Source organism: Clarias gariepinus, chromosome 21 (assembly GCF_024256425.1).
Source record: "Clarias gariepinus isolate MV-2021 ecotype Netherlands chromosome 21, CGAR_prim_01v2, whole genome shotgun sequence".
Lineage (NCBI taxonomy): Eukaryota > Metazoa > Chordata > Actinopteri > Siluriformes > Clariidae > Clarias > Clarias gariepinus.
Genome location: NC_071120.1, coordinates 15,827,182 through 15,849,860, shown reverse-complemented (window position 1 = coordinate 15,849,860; position 22,679 = coordinate 15,827,182). Strand labels below are relative to the sequence as shown.

The 22,679-nt window shown below is 37.6% G+C and overlaps 1 protein-coding gene across 4 annotated transcripts in view; it reads right to left on the bottom strand.

The window, feature by feature from the left end:
- The window catches only part of apba1a (amyloid beta (A4) precursor protein-binding, family A, member 1a), a 67,277-nt gene extending 48,642 nt beyond the window's left edge, over window positions 1–18,635 (bottom strand). For 2 of the 4 annotated variants that reach the window (XM_053481131.1, XM_053481127.1), the window contains exon 1: window positions 295–362. The gene's annotated coding sequence lies outside the window, so the exon portion shown is untranslated. Of the gene's footprint in view, window positions 1–294; window positions 363–17,756; window positions 17,805–18,545 lie in introns of those variants that run through there. The other 2 variants (XM_053481128.1, XM_053481129.1) reach the window with 2 other exon arrangements.
- Between the last annotated feature and the right edge of the window lie 4,044 nt (window positions 18,636–22,679).

The following is a 22,679-nucleotide window of genomic DNA, read 5'->3' as shown; positions in this document are numbered from 1 at the left end:
CTGAAATGATGTTTGGTTTTTACCAAACATGGTGCTGAGCATAAAGGCCAAAAAACTCTACTTTGGTCTCATCTGACTATAAGAAATGGTTCCAAAAAGCATTTTTCCTTGTTCAGATGCAGTTTTTCTGAAACTCTGTGTAACCTTTTTAGACAGAAAGGCTTTCTCCTGGCAACCATTCTAAACAAACTGGACTTGTTCAGTCTTCTTCTAATTGTGCTCAGTAAGGCCTGTAGGGTCTGAGATGTAGCACCAGGGGGTTTCTGTAATTCTCTGACCATTGCACATTCTGACCTTGAGGTGAATGTGCTGGGACGTCCACTCCTGGAAAGATTGGCAAACATCTTGAGTGCTTTCCACACGTGAATAATTTCTCTAACGTAGAACTCACTGTAGGTGATAAAAGTTATATGAGACCTGCTACGATCAAAATAATTTTTACTATGTTTTTATATAAAACATTTTAAACATTCTGTCAAAAGAGTACAAAAATCTGTACAATTTACCCTAATATAACACTTTTCCAGAAAAGAAAAAAAAAATTCCTAGAGAGAAACCAATATTACGTGCTTTTAATTGTGAATCGGGAGCAGGTTTGAAATACATTAGAGTATTCATTTAACTTTTCATTTCGCTGCTTTGATGTCTCAGCACGAGCCAATTAGTCAGGATATAATCTGAAACGGACAAGTGTGTAATATTTCAGTGCTTTGAAAGAGACTGGAAAAGACGATCAGTCACATCCTGAACCACCGACAGCACATGACTCCATTTCAATCTCATTTCTTTTACTAAATGAAGGTTGTTATATCATGGCTTTACAATCTAATGAGTTATATAAGCATTATGATATTAAATATGTTAAAAAACAACAGTTCCAAAGCTTAATTTAACACACACACACACCATGCTACCAGGCTACAGTCAGTATCTGGGCCAGAGGTTGTCATGCGCCAGTCTTCAGCTGACAGCAGCATTTACGCTTCAGTGCCACGTGAATGTCTCCTGCAGGCCATTTTTCATTCACCAGTTAAAAGCCCACCTGCCTCAGGCGTGAAGATGTATACGAGTGAGCGTGTGAGTGATGGATGCACTCGTGTTTTCTTTCACGTTTCATTTGTGTCCACATGACACCGGAGTCATGTGCATAAATGTTATCTGGTAGAAACTAGTTTTCCAACCTCAAAAACAAAAAAGTAAAGAAAAAGGAAGGAAGGAGGAAAAAAACAACTTTCAGTTCCTTTTATCTACCAATTCCAGCGACTTCTCAGTTGTCAGAGACGCTGCGTGGTCCCTTTGCTGACTTTCTCCTTCCAACATAATGCGATCTGGCAGCAAATACTGCTCCTCTCCTAATGTGCTGAGACATTCCTGCATCATTACTGCAATAACTTGGATTTTGGGATTTTGTTTCTTCTTTCTTATTATTTATTCGAACACAATGGCTGAACTGAAGAGCAGGGCATCACCGGGTGCCTCTCTCTGGTCCTTTTTTTGTTTGCACTTATTGAACTGATAACTGAGGAAAAGAAAACAAATATGAAACAAATATGATGACTAATGGTTGCACAATGGAAGAATTTGAACTGAAGGATGTGACCTTCTCCCCTAATCTTCACTTGAATATTTAGACACAGTGTACTGTACAGGAATGATGCAATGCTAGCTGTATTTGAGGAAGGACGAGGTTTAGTTTAAGGATAGACCACACGGCTCACCTTGCAATCAGCGGGGCTGCACGATGAGGTTTCAACCTAGAAATATCGAAATTAACTGACGTCGTACTTTGCAGTCATTATACCAAACATAATTTCTATTTTAAAGTACTAATAGACAGACATACACCAATATTATATACACACAAATCTTCACGTGATGTAGCACGCTACAATAAGTTTGCGATGACTGGTGTGTTACAAGCAGATTTACATTAAGTGTATTAGATAGGGGTGCTCTGATGGGAATCGCCGAAAATAACTTCATTTTTACTGATCGGTTGTCTCTCGTCTGGCCGATCTCATAAACCAATATTATTCTGATGAGGCTTTTTAAAAGATGTTAAAACTGCAATATGAAGTTTTTTCCCCCTAATCAAAACCAAATGGGATAACATCTGCCAAAAGCTTTAACAAAACAAACCTTATTCACCACTGAACAATAAAACGAGAGATTCCACGCTCTGGCCGAGGCAGTACGGGTGTACCTAATACCGCTCCATGCACACGGGCTGACAGTGAACGACTATTCACCACAACTACACGCATTCGGGATGATAAGAGGAATAGACTTCCTCTTAAAAATGCAGAACTTCTGTTATTTATAAAGAAAAGCCTGCCCTCGCTGCTTAATAATGAATAGGCACGACTGGCTCGTCAAATAGAAAGTGGCTGATGTCTGTGTTTATTAAAATCCTTTGGTAAAGAATTTCGATTTGTTATTCATCGACAGCCTTGTTCCATGTGCTGCATGTTATAACGAGTCAGAATAGCAACGCGGTTGCATTTAAAAGAAGCATTTCGGTATGTAAGACCTCCCTAATGCTAGAAAAGAAATGGAAAATGTTTGCTCTATAGTTGAGCATAGGCTATTCTATTGATTTCAGTTTCTTTATAACCAACAAGACGACATAAGAGAATGGAATATGTTGCATATGTTGCCTTCCAATGAATAAAAGGTTTCAATTTATAATTCTTTAAAGATCATTATAATATAATATTTGCATCCGAGCACCCTTAATATTATCTACAGTACATCTTATACACCCTGTGACTTGTGCCTTGCTTTATAGTTATCAATAAATATAAAGCTACTGTGCGCACTATAACGTTTCCCACACTCTTGTGGTGCTACTGAAAGAATGTTCTCTTGTCATGTGCTTTGTCACACCTGTTCACCAAGAACCAAAGGCTGCATCCCAAACAGCAAACTCTCACTAATTAGTATGCCTAAGAAGTAGATGGGGCAAAAAAAATAAAATAAAAAAGTTTCAGTTCAGTTCCAAATCAATTCTTTTATGTGGCAATTATACATTGCCACACTGACTCCAAAACTGATTATTTTTTATAGTAAATATAATAAAGCACTGTGAAATAATTACACATTGGCAAACAACGCAGCATCCTCTGTGGTAGGAGCAAATTATTTGCCATGACTGTTCAGAATTGCAACAAAAAAGAATCTGAAAAAAACTTCATATCAAAGCAGGATAAATATAAAACTGTGATGCTGTTTGAATCGCAATACAAATCAAATTGCCGCCTGGGTACCGTGATAATATCATGTCAGACAATCCCTGGTGATTTGCATCCTTACTAAGCTTTATGGTGCTCTATAATGCATCTTAAAAAAACAACCCCGATTTATGGATGAAAACACACAAAACCAACACCAGACACAAGGTATCCATTATTCCACAACCAGGTAGTGATGCAAATCCCAAAACATGGTTAAAATTAAATTCAACCATTTCTTTTGTCTATTTCTTTCCTGATTGGCTGCCTATCATGCAGATAGTCTTTTTTATGCTTAATTTTGAAGTAATGTCTTTTACATATAACATAGAAATATTGTAGACACTCAGGCATCACATTGTTGATCTTGGAACTTAAACCATGCTCAATGAAATCTCACACTCCTTGTTATACCCCTAGAGTCATTTCTTCCTCCCACTCCTCATCAAACAAGAAATGTATCTCCAACCATGTCTGCAAAACTGACAGGGATTTTCGACAGCTGAATTGGAAACATTGGCTTGAGCAGTGCTCAAGAAGACATCTGAATGATCCCCTACCAGCTCACATGGGGCATAACTGCCACCTTTAACAGGATATCTCTGGGGATCCTTAGAAGGTCCAGTATTTTACTATTTATTTACCAAATTAACACAGGTCTCAAGAACTCTCCCAAATCATTTATTAATGCTCCAGCTAAAAAAAAAACCTCAGATAATGCACTTTTCATATTAGAAACTTTCTCCTTTTCACTCCTTTTTCGAACGTGCTGCTTCAGTGTCTATGTAAATGAGCTACTGCTGAGTCAGATCCACACCAGGGAACAGCAGAGCGGAGCAACAAACCGGGATCGGATACTTTCTTATATGATGTCACAATGTGATAAAAATCTCATTGGCTGACTTGGAGGATGAAGCAAAAACAAAAACAGGAAAAAAAAAGACAAAAAGTAGGGATTTTTTCCCCTTATTTGTACACACACACTGGAGACCCACCTGAACGTCTAACAATGTTGAAAAAGTGAATTTTGCGCACCTGGTCTCCTTTAAATGTATTGCTGGTCAGGTTTATAACTGTTAACCCATGCGTAGGTCCAGATATACATTCCATTCCTCACCTGCAAATACTGTATGTAAATATCCCATTAGTTTTATTGTAATTACTGAATAATTCATAGTATTCACGGAATTATGAGTTTTAAGATACATTTGTAAATACGAAGCTGACATCCCAGGGGGTCATCATACAGTCATCTGATTAAAGCAAGACGTCCAAGCACTGACAAAAACAAAAACATTTAACATCATGTTCACCTCTCTATTTGTCCTTTTCTGCCTCTATTCCTGCTGTATCGCTCTCATTCTGCTACATAATGAAAGCACATTAAGAAGCCAGACGAAGCTCAGAAAGTGTGACAAAGAGCAAACAACTCAGCTGGACCGAACCATCAGCTTTTCATAAGAAAGGAGTTCATACTGTAAGTGCCCATGCATTCTGGAGATCTTTTGTCTTGTGGCAGTCTGGGTCTTAGACACACACACACACATACACACACACAGCATTAATCCCCCTCACATTAAGCAAGGCTAATCTGAGCCAAAGGCCAGCTCGGCTCCCAGCGAGCACTCACTGTCTCCCAGACACACCCGCCACCATGCAGGGCGACCTTCACAAACTCGGGAATTTATCCCAGCATGACGCACACACAAACACACACACAAGCTACAACATTAGCATTAAAATGGCAAAAAAGGCCTGTCAGACTGCCAGAGACAAAGAAAGAAATAGTGACATTAGCTTCTCACTCACTAGTGCCTCTGAATATTTTTTACCCCAATGCATACACATTTGCATGTTAAATATTAAAAAAAGCAAACGTAACCTTTTCTTTTAAGCCAGTCACAGTCATGATACAGATATGATACACATCATCCCTATTTAATGAACCGTGTTGATCACAAAAAACGAAGAAAACAAGTATAGGAAAAAATAATCAGTTACAAATCGTGATTCTTTTGTGTGGCGACTCATGTACTGGCCGATCGACAAATTACCAGAATAGGCTGGTTTTCAGTTTGACTGGCCGTGAGCCGTTGCTATCTACAAGGAAATGTTTACGGTTTCTTATTCCACTACCTCAACTCATTACCATGGAGTGTTAAAACTTATTATGTTGTCGTGTTGTCGGTCTTGTTTGCACATTTGCACGTGCACTTTATGTTGTCTTTTCTGCACGGAACTTAAACAGTTTCTGTTAATTTATAATGTTAATCTGTTTTGTCTCAGCTAATTACAGGTAGGTTTCTTGGTTAGTAAGCTAGCTAGTTTTTGTTCATTTATGTTGTAAATTTATGTTGTATATACAGTAGCACCTTGGTCATTGTGTACTGAACTGTATATGATAGAAATGACACTAAAGTCCTACTTGACTTGACTTTAAAACGGTTAGTCATAATTGTACAGGTGGTACACTCTGAACTAAGAGTTTAGACTCTGAACTAAGTTTATAAATAATATATATATATATATATATATATATATATATATATATATATATAAAATTTATATTTTTTTCTTCTCTGGAATTTTTCCCCGATTTTCTCCCTAATTTAGTCATATCCAATTCCTCCTCGTCACTAGGGGGCAGTGCTATCTGCTTCCTTCACTTGCGCAAGCTCCCAGACTCCATGGTAGAGCCGTGAATAATGTTGGAGCACTAAGTAGCTCTCACCCCTCCCCTCTCTCTAGACCTCCGGCTGCGAGAGGTTACAGCTGCTCGATTATGGAAAAAATCATAATCACGATTTTTTTGGTCATGATTGAAATCACGATTATTTTACACAATTACGTATTGACTTTGGAAATATGTTGCATTTATTGAACAGAACAGTAAATTCTCCTTAAAACAGATTAAGACAGATAAAACAGATAAAGGCAAACAAGATCAACAATGTAGTGCACTTCCACAATCTTTTGAAAACAAGTAATAAATAAAATATAAATAAATTATTATTAATAAATTATTATTAATAGTGTCGAGATGGCAAAGCATAACGCTTGTCCAGAGTATTTATCATTTTCCTGAATCCTTCGTTCTCAACCGTGCTAATAGGGCACATGTCTTTGGCTAAAAAGTATGCAACGGCATCTGTTATTTTTTCGTGCCTTACTGAGTTGGATGGATACGGAGCTGCACTGAAGAGCGTGTCTTTAATGGATGACTGTGTTGCCGAGGATGTTGTGGGGGTTGTTCGTCATTCTTTCTGTTTCTTTATTAGTTTGTCATATGTCGGTCTGTGTTAATTTTAAATGGTTAGAAAGATTTGTGGTGTTACCAACGGGTGCCGACACAACCGCGTAGCAAATCTTGCACCTAATGTTTTTGATCCGCTTCTTCGAATCCAAACTGTTCCCGAACAACAGAATTGCTTCTACCTCTTTTGTTGACCAAAGACTTCTGTGGCTGCTCTTTTTCTGCCATCTTCACTCACGCTGATTTTTAAATGCGATCAGATACCACATACGCAACTTCTTCGCTGACAGTATAGCGTGAGAAAGTTCAAGCTTCCAGAACGGTGAAAGTGCGGATGCGCGCGCGTCAGAACGCAGGTCAAAAAAAACTTTTTTTTAAAAAGTGAAAAATCTTTTTTTTTCCCGATTACACCATTTTTATGATCGTTGAGACCCGAAATCGAAATTCGATTAATTGCACAGCCCTAGTTACAGCATCACCCGGGAATCAAACACGCAGATTTCTATATGAGAAATAATATTTAGGACAGATGACAGGATGTGTGCTGCTCAGTTAAACTGTAGCTTTTCTGCTTAATTTTTTTTTTTTTAAATAAACCGTTAAACTCTTGTATTTGAAGTTTGTTTGTATTGTTTAAATGCTGTGCTTGGTTTTTAAGATGAGAAAGCTAATGTTATAAGGAATAGACTACATCAAAGTAATCATTCATGGGGATATTTATGAATTTGTGACACTTAATCGAGTATCACGATACTAATCGCGTCAGCATCTAGGTATCGTGATGATAATGTATCAGGAGGTGACTGGTGATTCCCATCCCTGCTCATTAGAGCCTCTGATTATTTTCTACCCTTAAAAGCGTACACTTTTGCATGGTAAATATAGAGGAAAGCAAACATACCCATTTCTTTTAAGTCAGTCACAGTCACAGTCGTGACACAGTCGCATCATCCATATTTAATGAACCGCGCTGATCACGAGAATGGAAGAAAGCAAGTAATAAGTACACACAACACACTGCTGTTCAGTTTGGTTACATAAGCACACAGTGTTCGGTGCCCATTAATGGAAAACTGAGGAATTGAAGGTGATGTGTTCGACTTACAAAATCTTAAAGCTTAAGAATCTGATGTACCCACCCGACGTGAACAAGTCCAAACAGCCATGAAGCACTGTTTAGTTCTGCTAACTAAAATTAATTATAAGATAGTAATAAACTTCATTATATAAGATTATGCTGATCAAATAAAAAATAATAAACTCCAGTGAATTTCATTAAAAATGCAAACTGTATTATGAACACAGAAACCGCTGACACACGACTGTGGCTTACTGCTGGTTTCTATCTTGTTTGTTTGGCTTTAATACTTTTGCTTAATTTTCCTAAATCTTTAAAAGCTTCATTATTAAATATCGAATAAAACTCATTCAAATACAGTAATATCTCCAGGATTTTAACTCACCCTGCTCGTCAGGTCATTGATTCATTTTTTGTATTAAATGCAGAGAATTACTTTAGTGCATTCTCACAATTCGGAAAGCAAATAAATGATCAAATAATGTTTATTAGCTTCACAACATAAGCTAAGTGCTTAAGCACAGAGATGCTTTTCTGTGCTCGGGTTTTAAAATGAACGTTTATTAAAACAGCACCAGTTCTACCGCTTCGATGAGTTTTTAATTCCAGCAGTACGGCACATAACCACATCTCATTTTTACACAGAAAGAGCAAAAACAAAAGACATGATGAGAGAAGCAACACAGGCCGGGTTCTAGACAACAGCCAGAGACATTCTGGCACCGAGTTCAGTCGACAACACGGACACGACGCGCTTTATACGGCTATCATCGGCCCTGGGAATTAATGCTCTCGTGCATTTTGTTATTTTTGTTTTGCGAAAAACATGCGTAGTGGCCAGTGATGCAGATGGTGTTTGAACAGCCGTGTCCAAAGTCCAACGGGATTTTCTCTTTAAAACAATTTCCTTTAAATCATCTTGATATTACTGTAGACCACGGTCAGCCTTAAGAAACATCTGAACCCGATTATTTATTCCGTACTTCAATAAATCCCAAGATTTCTTTTCCAAATATCATAACAAAAAATGCTTTATCAGTTATAAATTGATTTTTCCCCCTTCCTATTTCAGAATCATGAGAATGTCCTGTTTAGTATTAAATTAGAATTATAACTATAATTTATAGTTATTATGCAGCTCAAATTTGACCGCAGATGCCAACAGTGTTCAAGGAGAACCTGCGAATAGGAGTTATTTGCATGCATCTCAAAATTCTAATTTTATTTGTCACATGCATACCATACACAGAATGATAAGCAGTGTTGCATTAAAACTAGGGTTTCCCTGTGAGAATGTACAATTTAAAAACTAGCAAGCACAATAAAAAAAGAGTATTCAAATAAAAAATAAATTTACACAAGAATAATGCAGAAAAAAATACAAATATAAAAAAACTATACAAATTAAAAAAATTAATACAAATATAAAAAAAAACTTCTATATTTATTATAGAAAACTATACAAATACGGTTATAATTAGAGATGTTAATGATTAATTTTTGATCAATTTATCATGGTTAAGAATTTTAAAAAATCCTAAAAAAGGTATTAATTGATAACGTTTCTTTGGGTTAACCTTGAAAACCAAGTTGTAATCTAACATTTCCTTAGCTATCCTTAGTAGCCAGGCTCCTTACAGCACATGCCTTCAATTATTAATTAATTGATTATTAGTTAATTGTTTATTGTTATACAACAATTAGTTGCGATCAAGTAAACTAATTGGACGAGAGGTGTTCCGCGGGTGGTGATAACGGAGGGTAACACATGCATCACTCCACCACACAGGTGTTCACATAACCGTTAATTACACTAACTCAGTCACAGCAGGGGTGAAAGTAGGTCAGCGCGCTGTAACCATCACCCTATCGGGAACGTCAGGTGGTTGCCCTCTCCCGCTGTCCTTTTTAACTAGGACGTTTTAAATCCTGTTAACTAACTGTGAATTATAGTGTCTCAGGGAAATAAACGAAAAACAGCAGTATTTTCCTCAAGTTCGGGTGGGTTATCCTAGTTTTCCAAGCTATGTTGGATAACTGTCTGTCCACAGTACTGAGGAGAGAGCAGCTACGTGCCTAAACCCACCTTCAAAACCAATTACAGAAACTCTTTCAGCGAGAAAACTAATCGGATAACGTTTTTTCACCTTAATAATCACTTCTAAGTCGTTTTACAAGAAATATGTCTCTGATTCTATTCATATTCTTTTTTTAAATGCCTACAAAGCTAAATACAATATATATATAGCATGTAAATGTATATATATATATATTGGAAAGTGGAATAAGTAGAAATATAAACAGTAACTTATGAGATTTACATGACCGTCCACCACCTCCATGATTCGTCCTCATGTTTTGGCTACGTTGTACCGGTAGGAGTTTACTTTTTACTACTTCTACCTCTGATTGGAGGAAAAAATATATTTTGGGATGTATTATTATTATTATTATTATTATTATTATTATTATATTTGATTTTTTTGTGTGGCAATTCATGTATCAACACACGATTTCTTTCTAAAAACATTATACATTATAAAATACATTATGTATATATTGTTGCATTTGAGGTGGTGAAATGGTGCAGTTCCTCTATAATTGTACATGTGGGGTGCTCGGAACTATTCAGATTGCCAGGCAGCACAGTTTTAAAATCATAATGCTTACAGAATCAATGCAATGCAAATCGAATCAGTTTAACTGTAAGAATAGGACTAGCTTTTAATCGCTCCTCTTATAGATCTAAAATTAAAACTGTATATTCTACTTCGCCAAATTAATAGGCTGTTTGGAGTTAAAATTAATAGGCCGTCAGTAGATGTCCCTGCAGATGCCTTTTCTATATAACAATGCTAAATTGTTGTTTTTTTTCCTGAATGTAGCAATGTAGCAGTACCACGGCTTCCATTCCCTAAGAATTCTTTTTTCATTTTGTGTATGAAAAAATTAAATTTCCAATGTAATAAAAGGTCAAATAAATTTCTATAGCCTCCTCCATAGGGTTAATACAGTAGGTTTGCCTGCACAGGACAAACATGCTGCCAAAGGCAGATGGCCAGATGGCCATTAACTGAGTGAAAGGGATGTTTTTTTTTTGTCTTTTATAATTCCAGGAGGATGTGTTGGCTCATCCAATCAAAACAACCTCATATGCAATGCCTGGCCAATAAAAAAAAAAAAGAAAACAAACTCGCCATTTCAGAGGGGTTAAATTATTGGCATGCATCAAGCAAACCAAACACTATTGGAATTGGGATAGAACTGTCCAACACAATTAATTGAAGGATAATCCTGATTCCCAGAAGAAATGTGCTGTGTTCAATTATGAAACTCTGAGCATTTTCACACTCAATGCAATAACAACTCATCGTATTGGGACTAAACAGCTGTGTCCCCATAAGAAAAGCATTTGTTCGTGAGACTAACCAAAAAAGAATAATAATCAGAGCGGAAACATTCATTCACTGAATGTTTAAAGAGATGTAAACCTTGTACTGTTAACAAAAAGACTATTTTTAAATCCAGCTCTTCTTCTACAAACCATTAAAACAATGTGTGCTGATTTCTGCTCAGCACTGAAACCAGCCTGACACCACTCTTCTCTCACCTTCCCTCACTCGCTGTGCGTCTAACCTATTTTTACACCAACATTATAAATCATGATACAGAGAGCAGCAGCAGCCCCTGACCATGGATTCCGAAGGGGCAGGATGACGTTAATAACAACATGGCCTTAAACTAAACTAACTCCAGACAATATCACATGTGACTAATGCTGCAGGCTACCATCCAGAATATTTTTAGCGTAATCCCAAAACATACTGTAAAGTCATCCAGCATCCAGTTTTATCTACATCTTTATTTAACTGTTCGACACAGCAGGTGAGTTCCCACTGCCATTAACCAGGGTTGCCAGATTTGCAGTTGCACTACGTCTACTGTACCATACAAAATACACACAAGCACTGGAAAAGGGAGGACGCATTTCTCTACTTTTTTCGGGCATGGCAAACAAGGTCACCGGCATTTCTAATGAGGAGACACTGTCCACTCCACAATCTTACCTTCCAACTTCCAATCATTCCAATATATCCTTTAATGGCACTGTTTAATTATCCTTTAATGGTGCCTGTACTTACACTTCGTCTTTGTTAGCAGACATTTATTTGATTCAATCCCAAATATTTCTCCATTATTTAATTTTAACTTGGTGGCCGCAGAGTATCTTTAAACATGTCCAAACTAAAACTGTCTGCTGCATCACGCCATGTCCCCCATGTCTGCGGCACGGAGACATGGAACAGCATGATTTCTGCCTAAACAGACCTTTAATAGCCCTTTTTGTAGCTCCCATTTGTGACCACTAAGTGCAATAATACTCTGTACAGCCCAATTGCAGAGAAGGCAAAGTAGGACACTAGAGCGAGTAAGACATAGAGCATTAAGACATTAAGCACTATGGCATGGATCCTTACAGTATGGAAATCCAGTGGAAAAAAGAAAAGGCACGCTTGTCTGGGTTAATGATGCGCTAAAGTCTTCAGATGCTCACTGGCCCATTTGTACTATGTTGATCCAGCAATTCAATCCAAATGGATTCTGTTTTACTGAAGAAGCAAACACCATCTAATCAGCATGTTAAACCCTGCCTTGATCACGACATTGACTAGTGAACCAAGACACCAGCAAAATCTAACATGTTCCTTTACCTCCCGTTCCAAAGCTGCTGACTTCCAAGGCCACACGACAAACAAACAAACCAGTCCAAGGCTGCACACAGCCGCTAGTATTATCATTATTGTGCTTATTATGGAACTGCACATGGTTCACCTTGTGGAATTCATTTTAAAAGTGACAAATTTCACACGCCTTCGCTTAAAAATTAATATGGCCTCCCGCGGCCACAACCCGGTACATCATAAGGGTGTAGCTTATTATATTTTGCACCACAGACCTGTATTAACTTTTGATTTCAGGTACAATAATTAAGCATGTTTTCTTTATACGCCATAAATAACCCTAATGAGTTTTATTTTTCAACAAGACATCCTTAATAAAAATGGTTGATCTCCTTTTTAAAAAATGCCGACAGTTATGAATTAACAAGGGATGAGTGATTTCATAACAAGCTTTTTCTCTGCTAACTCTTCAAATACGGAATTTATTTTAAAAATGCTATGCATAATATTATATCATAAGTGTGGATTTGTACTGGCTGTATCTGTCATTCTAATGGCCTTGTAGTTTCACGCTGTTTCTTTTTGCCTACCTTTATTTTCTTACCCCAGTGAGAGACAGAATGCCAATGACACGGCTGACAGGAACTACATCTTTAGAGACTCATCCAAAGCATTATTCATCCGTGATTGATGAAACTGTTTCGCTGAATACATGGTTGAAAGTGACTAAATGCAGCTCGATACAGCGCAAAGCAAGAGGCTTCATCTGCCTGGACAAACAGCAGGATCTATCTGGCAATAAACGCTGTCTGAAAAAGAACTCGTATGTAATTAAGATTGATTTTTTTTTTCAGGAAGAGGATTAAGACCACCATGAAAAATATTTGAGTTCTGACTTTATTTAAAAAAATAAAAAATCCTGAGAATTTTGCCATTTTTCTCACAATTTTGACTTTAGTTTTAAGCAGAGTGTCACATGTAAGAGACGAAACTTCAACTATGAACTTGACCCTGTCCAAACACGATCTAATGACTTTAGATTACTAGAAATGCATTATTGAAGCAAGTAAAAATGCAAGAAACATCACTTTGAACTCCTTTTGAATTTTTTACACGACTGGCATGACTTGGGTGACATTTGTGTTCCCAAGACCAGGACTAAGAAAAATCTCCTATGAACGATTGATTTAAAAAATAAGGGGTTACCAATTTATTTATACTAGCGACAACCTAGGTACATACTGTACCAAAGAAATCCCCAGAAACAGTTTAACAACAAGTTAACAATTAGTTTTCTCTCATTTTCTCCCCTCCTGTGCTGTTGAGCGATCAGATGATTGCTTCCAGTTTCTAGAGCAACCTACAGCAATGTTGTTTTTCACAGGACCAGGTTGCTAGCTTTCTTCCCTCCTGCTTTCTCATCCGGGATTTGGGACTGGCAATGACAGAGTGATTTTGTATGGGCATAGGTTTATAGCCTTGCCCAAGGGTCCAACAGTGGCAATCCATCAGTGGTGGCGCTCAAACCCCCAACCCTCCTATCAGCAACCCAGAGCCTCACCCGCCTGAGCCACCACTGCCCCGTAGGACTTGAGGTGTTTTTTAATGTAGTCCATAATAGTTTGTTCTTCAAGTTTTAAATTAAAAACTCGAGATTAAATATGTGCGGAGTGTCTATAGTTTAAGGAACTATTTTTGTTATAAATAGATTTAAAGAATGGGAAGGGCAAAGGGGGATTATGGGAAGGATAAGAGCCCAACCAGAGGATTGATTGCACATGCATGAAGATGTCTTCCACACAAAGAAAAAAAGGAATAATCTCTTCTTTCAGACACCCCAAAACAGTTTAAGGCTAGTCTCATGTTATTTCGTGCAGGTTTTAGGGCATTACTTTTTTCCTAAAACCTGCCAACTCTGAAGGAAAAAAAAACCATTGGTCATGGCTGAGCCTTAAATCCCATGCATGCATCTTCTGCCCTCCACAGCACTCAGCTAGTTATCTGAGCTTCGCCACGTGGCTACAGGTTAGAAAAGTAGGGCACCTTTGGTCGTCTGGCGAAAAGGCCTTCCATTTTTCCATGTTTCAAAAAATAAACAACAGCGAAAAGGAATAATAACCCTAAAAATCGTCCTCAAAGGGAAATTTCATGGAGCATCACCACATGCAGGCTGTCCATGCAAAAGAAAATTCCTAGCAAAGTCAGGGAACTACAAGCACCCTATGGTACAGCTGGTCCTGTCACCTGCCTTCCAGATGTATAACTGTGGTACCACGGAAACAAGAAATCAATGTGGGCTACAACAGAAATACAAACATGAGAAAAAAAGGGCTTTCAGTCTTGATTTCTCAGAGGGCCACGTGCAAACTCAACCTGATCTCAGATTCAAAAGGAAAGGAGCGTGCAAGATAAGGCTTGAGGTGCTTCTTTGAGGAAACGTCCTGACGTCACAGAGTTGACATTTAAAACACCATCTGAAAAGTGGTGCAATAATATTAGAGTATGTATTTCAATTTTAAAGATTATGCAAGAGAATCGATCCCCCCCCCCGGAGTAAATACTCAATACCACATTGATGTTTGTTTGTTTTCTTCATTTCAAACAGCTGTAATATTGTATACTAAATCCATATAATGCGCAATAGGAAAACATTTCCTAATGTATTAAGGCATTGTTAATTGAGAACTCATCCTTAAATGTAATACTTATTTTTATTCTCTCTTCATGACGGAATTCTAATGGGAGTAATTATATTTAGACTTATTTATTTCTATTTGTCAGTTTGCATGATTGATTTATTGACCTGTGCTTTGCCTTTGATGGAGATCATGTACACTGAAGACTGATCTCAGCACTGGTACGAATGTTCGTAACAAGTCCATTAACTATGATTGCAGGATCAATAGACTGTATGGAGGTGGAAAACTCATCATTGGTGGTAGACTATAAATACATAGATTACGTGCTGGAGTGTAATTTCCTGTTTCACAAAACCCAGAGTACAGTTAATATAAAGTGCATTTTAATAATTATTTTTGTGTACTGTGCGAGTTTACATTAATTTACTGGAGTCGTAATGGCATGTAAATATCTCAGGTCGATATCTACCTCAGTCTGGAAGTCATTCTTGCTACTGGTGATGGCACTGTTTATATTTTAGCTATTTAACTCTTCTAACCCTTCCTTATTGACAAAGAACGCAACATGGAGTTTTATCCCTTACCTTTAAGGTACAGTGTATAGATAAGTATTAGCTTTCGATTAATATTATCCACACTCAACTTGGCACAGATTTTTGGGGCTTCACAGATTCTTGGGACCGGAACTGCAACTAGTGTCTGTGGTTTGGGCAGGGGGTGGGACCTGAATCCGGGCTTTTCACACGGCAGGCAAGAAAGCTACCACTTAGCCACCAATGCCCTCAATTTGAATTAACAAGAGTAATGAAGAAAGAAAAAAGATATCACCCTACACAAGTTCAAGTACAGTAGGACCGCATTCTGTCAAATCACATCATGCATCGAACCCAAAATCCTGTACTAATCCGAATGTGTGTACTGTTACACCCCTATTCAGTTTTTCATTTCTCATGAAATCCTCGCTCACTGATCAGACTGTATAGCAACAAATTTACTGAAGACCAGACTTCTAACTAAAATTATGTTAAAATTACATCAAACTATATTAGATTAAATTAGATTGGCCAGACTTGACTGACCATGTTGTCCAGGACTTTACCCACTTTTTTTTAAATAGCTTCCACTATTTTTTTTTCTGTGCAAAGAAAAATGTTTAATCATTTATGTGTAATTCATTAGTTTTTCAGTTAATTGATCTATTCATTAGTCAACTATTTGCTTAAAGGGTTCCTACTGTTTAAAGCTACTCTACACAGTCCTTTCTTTATTTCAAGTTTTACTTACAGTGATACATCGACAAAAAGCATATCATATCTTAGCCAGTGGACCTGTGAATAATGTTTGTTAAAAAAGCTCTACAGACATAGTGCACAGTATATGGTGTTCCACTGTTTATAATCATTTTGGTGATATAAAATTAGCCTTTATGTTTCCATAGGACATAGACCAGACTTAAAACAATGCAATATTCCTTATTATGTTTGTTTAACGATAAGGTCTGATAAACACCAGAACAGCTTTTAAATTAAGTAATTATGGCTACTATGCTAACATACTGCACTCATTTGTGGGACAGTGGGACAGTGCAGACTAACTGATTATCTTTTTTTTTTTTTTTTATCAAGAATTCCATCATAAGCATGGTTTAATCATGGAATATGGGCACTAAAACACAGGATTGACAACAAGAACTCACAGGTTTGGGACTAAAGACGTGTGTGACCATAGGATAAGCACTTGTTAGTAAGACGAATCACAAGGAAAAGGCTACAGTTTGCTAGGGAGCATAAAGATTGGAATTCGGAGCAATGGATAAAAGGTCATGTTGTCTAATGAGTTGAAACTTACCCTATTACAGAGCAATAAGCAAGAAAGGAAAAGCATAAAGTGATGCACCAATCCATAGTACTGTATCTGCCTACGGAGGCAGTGTTATAATCTGGGATGGCTTCAATGGTCATTTTCACACAGGAATCAGTGCTCATGTTGAGCACCCGTGGTTAAACAAAATTGCATAGCGTGTGACTTTTATTTTGTCCAGGTAGTGTATTTGACAAGCATAGAAATAGAAATCAAAACTCTTCTTGCTCTCTGAACCTGCCTGATTCACCCTGATGGATTGTCCCACGTGGATAGTGTAATAATTTGCACTCCGTAAAAACTATTTATGCCTGGGTCTTATGCTTGTCTTTAAACAATCTTACCTGAAGATCTGCACCGCTCCTATAATTATAACGGTAGTGCATTGAACGAACATCATTTTAATACTAGTAACTACTACTGTTTGAATTTACAGTATCCAGTTGTACAAGAGTAATGATTTCTAATCATACTTTCCAGTGTCATTTCAGAGTCTGATTGTGTCTGGTTCCTCTCAAGGGTTCTGTCGGATCAGGGAGCTTTTTTTTCGCCACTGTCGCATCAGGGTTGCTCGTTTCAGATCTAAATATAAATCTACTGCTTTATGAATAGGGCTATTCATCAAACTCCCTTAAAAATCTACTGTAAAGATGCAGCAAGACTAAATTTATCAGTGGTCCACTTAACGTAGTATATACCAGAATATAAAGACAAACAATGACAAATGATTTTCACACAAGCCTGTTGGAATCAGTCACTTAGCGCTGATTAAGATCTTATTTGCAAAGGGCGGGTCTAAGCCTTCTGTAGATCTGCACAATATAGAGTACATAACCCTTCCTAAATCATTTCTTACTGCGACATCACCATCGGGTGCACTGTCAGGACAAGACACACCAACAGTATATCCAGCTTTAAATTATATATATTCAATAATAAATCACCTCGATACAGTGTGGAAAAGCAAATTCTCCTAAGGCAGTGTTGTTATTGTGTGTGAGTAGGCTACAGCACCTGCATGTCCAACATCATCAGCAATCAGGAGGAGGAAAAACAAATGATGCTCCATCCGGCACACACACACACACACATCTGCGTAACGAGATTCATCACAAGAATCTGTGCTGTGGCAGGATATGCAATCACACCGGTTTCCTGCACAACACACTCAGATCTAAAGCCTATGGATGCATATCATAGCCAGAGTATGTACTATGGAAAAACAGATTAAAGCCTGCTAATTACAAGATCACTCTCAACCTCTTGCAATCTCAGTCTTAATCAAACCCCTGTGCATGAATGGCATGAACGATTCCTCAGCCTAAATGCGAAATCATGCCCAGAAACTTCAACTCCGCCTTCATTACTGAGCGTAATGTTTGTTTTTGTATTATTATTATTTATTCATCATTTTATGGCAGGAGAAAGTTCTGATCATGCTGAATATCTCGGGCCCGGAACTCATCTGCATCACAGTCCCTCCCTGTGAAATACAACTGGGAGCTGCACCAGCGAGGATTTTCTTTTTCTTTCTGTTTACATCAGCAGCTACATGACCGCTGCGCGCGCGGCTCTCTAACAGCTGCTAATTTCAACTAATCCTCATTCTTCAATCCTCCGCCTCCCCAGCGCGCGCACACGCACGCGCACACACACACACAGTGGACATAATGTTTCCGTATTTTTTTTTTTCTTTCATTTGTTCCCTTTTGTTATACAAATAAAAACACACACCTGCACACGCACCACTTATAAGAAGCTGATAAACACCCGTATCAATCAGGAATCAGGAGCATCTCTCACCTGCGCGCGCGCCGCTGCCTGTTATTTCATCAGTGTAACGGAGCACGCGCCCCGCCCGGCTCCACCACCATCTTCCTCCGTCCCTGCCTCGCGCTCCGACTGACGGCTCGGTGGGCGGAGCGCCTTGACGTCATCGGCACCCGACTGCATCCATAGGGAAAGATGTGTTGTTATTATCATTTTAATACCTGAATATTAGCCTAAAGCTACATGAGTACATAATGTAGCCCAGGTTTTTTTCTCACGTGCAATCTTTTCTCAACAGACTTCGCCCAATTAATTAAGCTTTATATGAATATATATTTAAAAATATATATATATATATTTTAGTTTATTTTACACTGTTTGTAAAAACATTTAAAAGTTTAAAGCTAAAAATAAGCTTTAATGTAATCAGTGATGTTAATTCAGGCTGAAGACCACATACATGTCTTTCTTTACAGCAGAACTCCAGCTTATTAAAATTCACTTACATACAATACCACTACAGCGTTGTTATTTCAGCAGTGAAAATATTAAGTAATCCAGTAAATATATTCAGTTCACATTTTAAATTTATTATCTATTAGTGCAGGTGTTTGTTATTGAGCAAGTTATTAGCTAGACTAGTTTATTTTAAAGTAGATTATAAAATCTGTCACTGGTAACTGTTCATAACATCGCTTTTATTTAACATTTTCATTTCACTTATGATGAAGGTTAAACTTCAGGCAAATATCTAAGTATTGCAAAAGTTTAAATAAATTCTGTCTAGCCAGTTTTGCTTGATAAAATTATGTGGTAATAGATATTTTATAACGATTATGTAGGGGGTTCATGGAGGGTGCATTTTAGCTCATAACACTGGACTCTCAGTTTGGACTCCAATGTAGAGATAATACATTTCTTTTATTTATATTGATTTGTATATTGTATTTATGTCATCCTATTTCCCTTGTCCTCTTTTATACATGCAGTACATAATCCAAACACTACTGTTAAAACAGGCTGCTGAAAGCTAGACTAAGGGTCGAAATGAGGTTTGTATTTTTTTAAAATGTTTCAAGATTATTCGCCATAGCTTACTGTCATACAGTAGTGTCTGGTCTCCGATGTCACCCAAATGAGGATGGGTTCCCTGTTGAGTCTGGTTCCTCTCAAGGAGTTTTCCCTTGCCACCATCACCCTTGGCTTGCCCATCAGGGACTATCTGATCATTAAGAATTAGAATACAGTGGGCATAGAAAAGAATCAGCCACCCTATAAAATAATCACATTTTGTTGCTTTGAAGCCTGAAATGAAGATAGACATAGTTTTGTCTAGCTGTATTTATTCCGTGCAATTTTTAACATTTTAACATGTGAAAGATAGAACATTACCATGTCTGAAGAAAAAGAAAATCCAGATTCACAGACTTGGAAAAGGATCACAAAACACAACAAGAAGACATACAGTATTGCCTCTCAAAATAAAGAAATTCAGCCTCACAATCCTACACTAAGTGATGTAGGAATATCTTAAAGATGGCTTATTTACAAAATACACTTTCTAGTCATTGTTAGACATCTACTGTAGATGAGCTTTCATCTGCATGAACACATAAAAAAGCATACAATTCCTTTATTTGTCCGTTTTCCTCTTTTGTATTGACCAGGAGTTAAACAAACAAATCAGGTTTTCCACCTTGTTGTGACCTCATACACCAAGAGATCCTCCCCAAATTTAGTGTGCAGCTTTCAGTGCCCAGTTCTGCTCAACTCTATCTAGTTATACCTGGCCCAACCATTCTCTGGGATCCATTTTTAATAAAGGCTAGACTAGTGATTAGTGGCTGAGAACAGCTAACATAGTCTTTATCAGGTCTTTAAAACAGGTCTGTTTTAACTTTTATTTCACTAAATATTAAGGGGGGTCATCATTATATGTCACTCTCATATATTTCCCCACTTTTTTTGTTGATCAGAAACAGGGAAGGGGTCGATTCATATTTAACAGCACATTAGGTGAAGGAGTGAAATAAAGAAAATCAAGTGTGTTGTACTTTATTTTAACTAAAAATAAATGACACATTCTAGAGTACTTTAATACATGAAACCCTACTTTAAAATAAGTACAATATGTGATTTTTAATACTATGTAATGTTGCATAAACCAACAAAAAATTTGCATAGTATACTCAGCCTGGAAAATACAATTATGACAACAATCCTCGTTCCTTTCTGTCATATTTAATTTCACAGAACGCTATGTCCCCAGTCTTTTGGCATACTGACACAAACTGCCATATGCTCACACAAGTGTTTGATGTGCATGCTTGTTATTGAGTGCAGTCCTGGCTAGTTTCCTTAATGTTTAGAAATAGCAGTATCTGCTTACATTTTTAAACCTGGAAATTAACTCCGCCCCTTTTCCATAGAAGTCATGCTCAGCACTGTTCACTTTTTTTCAACACAGATTTACTGATCAATTTCTGTTAATTTTTTTAATATTCACATCACCCAGTTTTATATAAAAAGATCATTATATGTTACAATAAATACTGTTCCATGTTTATTTGTTCCGTCTAAAAAAAGAAAAAAAAACTGAGACATTTAAGATATACAGTGGTGTGAAAAACTATTTGCCCCCTTCCTGATTTCTTATTCTTTTGCATGTTTGTCACACTTAAATGTTTCTGCTCATCAAAAACCGTTAACTATTAGTCAAATATAACATAATTGAAAACAAAATGCAGTTTTTAAATGAAGGTTTACGTTATTAAGGGAGAAAAAAAAATCCAAATCTACATGGCCCTGTGTGAAAAAATGATTGCCCCCCTTGTTAAAAAATAACTTAACTGTGGTTTATCACACCTGAGTTCAATTTCTGTAGTCACCCCCAGGCCTGATTACTGCCACACCTGTTTCAGTCAAGAAATCACTTAAATAGGAGCTACATGACACAGAGAAGTAGACCAAAAGCACCTCAAAAGCTAGACATCATGCCAAGATCCAAAGAAACTCAGGAACAAATGAGAACAAAAGTAATTGAGATCTATCAGTCTGGCAAAGGTTATAAAGCCATTTCTAAAGCTTTGGGACTCCAGCGAACCACAGTGAGAGCCATTATCCACAAATGGCAAAAACATGGAACAGTGGTGAACCTTCCCAGAGGTGGCCGGCCGACCTAAATTACCCCAAGAGCGCAGAGACAACTCATCCGAGAGGCCACAAAATACCCCAGGACAACATCTAAAGAACTGCAGGCCTCACTTGCCTCAGTTAATGTCAGTGTTCACGACTCACCATATGAAAGAGACTGGGCAAAAACGGCCTGCATGGCAGATTTCCAAGGCGCAAACCACTTTTAAGCAAAAAGAACATTAAGGCTCGTCTCAATTTTGCTAAAAAACATCTCAATGATTGACAAGACTTTTGGGAAAATACCTTGTGGACCGACGAGACAAAAGTTGAACTTTTTGGAAGGTGCGTGTACCGTTACATCTGGCGTAAAAGTAACACAGCATTTCAGAAAAAGAACATCATACCAACAGTAAAATATGGTGGTGGTAGTGTGATGGTCTGGGGTTGTTTTGCTGCTTCAGGACCTGGAAGACTTCCTGTGATAGATGGAACCATGAATTCTACTGTCTACCAAAAAATCCTGAAGGAGAATGTCCGGCCATCTGTTCGTCAACTCAAGCTGAAGCGATCTTGGGTGCTGCAGCAGGACAATGACCCAAAACACACCAGCAAATCCACCTCTGAATGGCTGAAGAAAAACAAAATGAAGACTTTGGAGTGGCCTAGTCAAAGTCCTGACCTGAATCCTATTGAGATGTTGTGGCATGACCTTAAAAAGGCGGTTCATGCTGGAAAACCCTCAAATAAAGCTGAATTACAACAATTCTGCAAAGATAAGTGGGCCAAAATTCCTCCAGAGCGCTGTAAAAGACTCGTTGCAAGTTATCGCAAATGCTTGATTGCAGTTATTGCTGCTAAGGGTGGCCCAACCAGTTATTAGGTTCAGGGGGCAATTACTTTTTCACACAGGGCCATGTAGGTTTGGATTTTTTTTCTCCCTAAATAATAAAAACCATCATTTAAAAACTGCATTTTGTGTTTACTTGTGTTATCTTTGACTAATAGTTAAATGTGTTTGATGATCAGAAACAT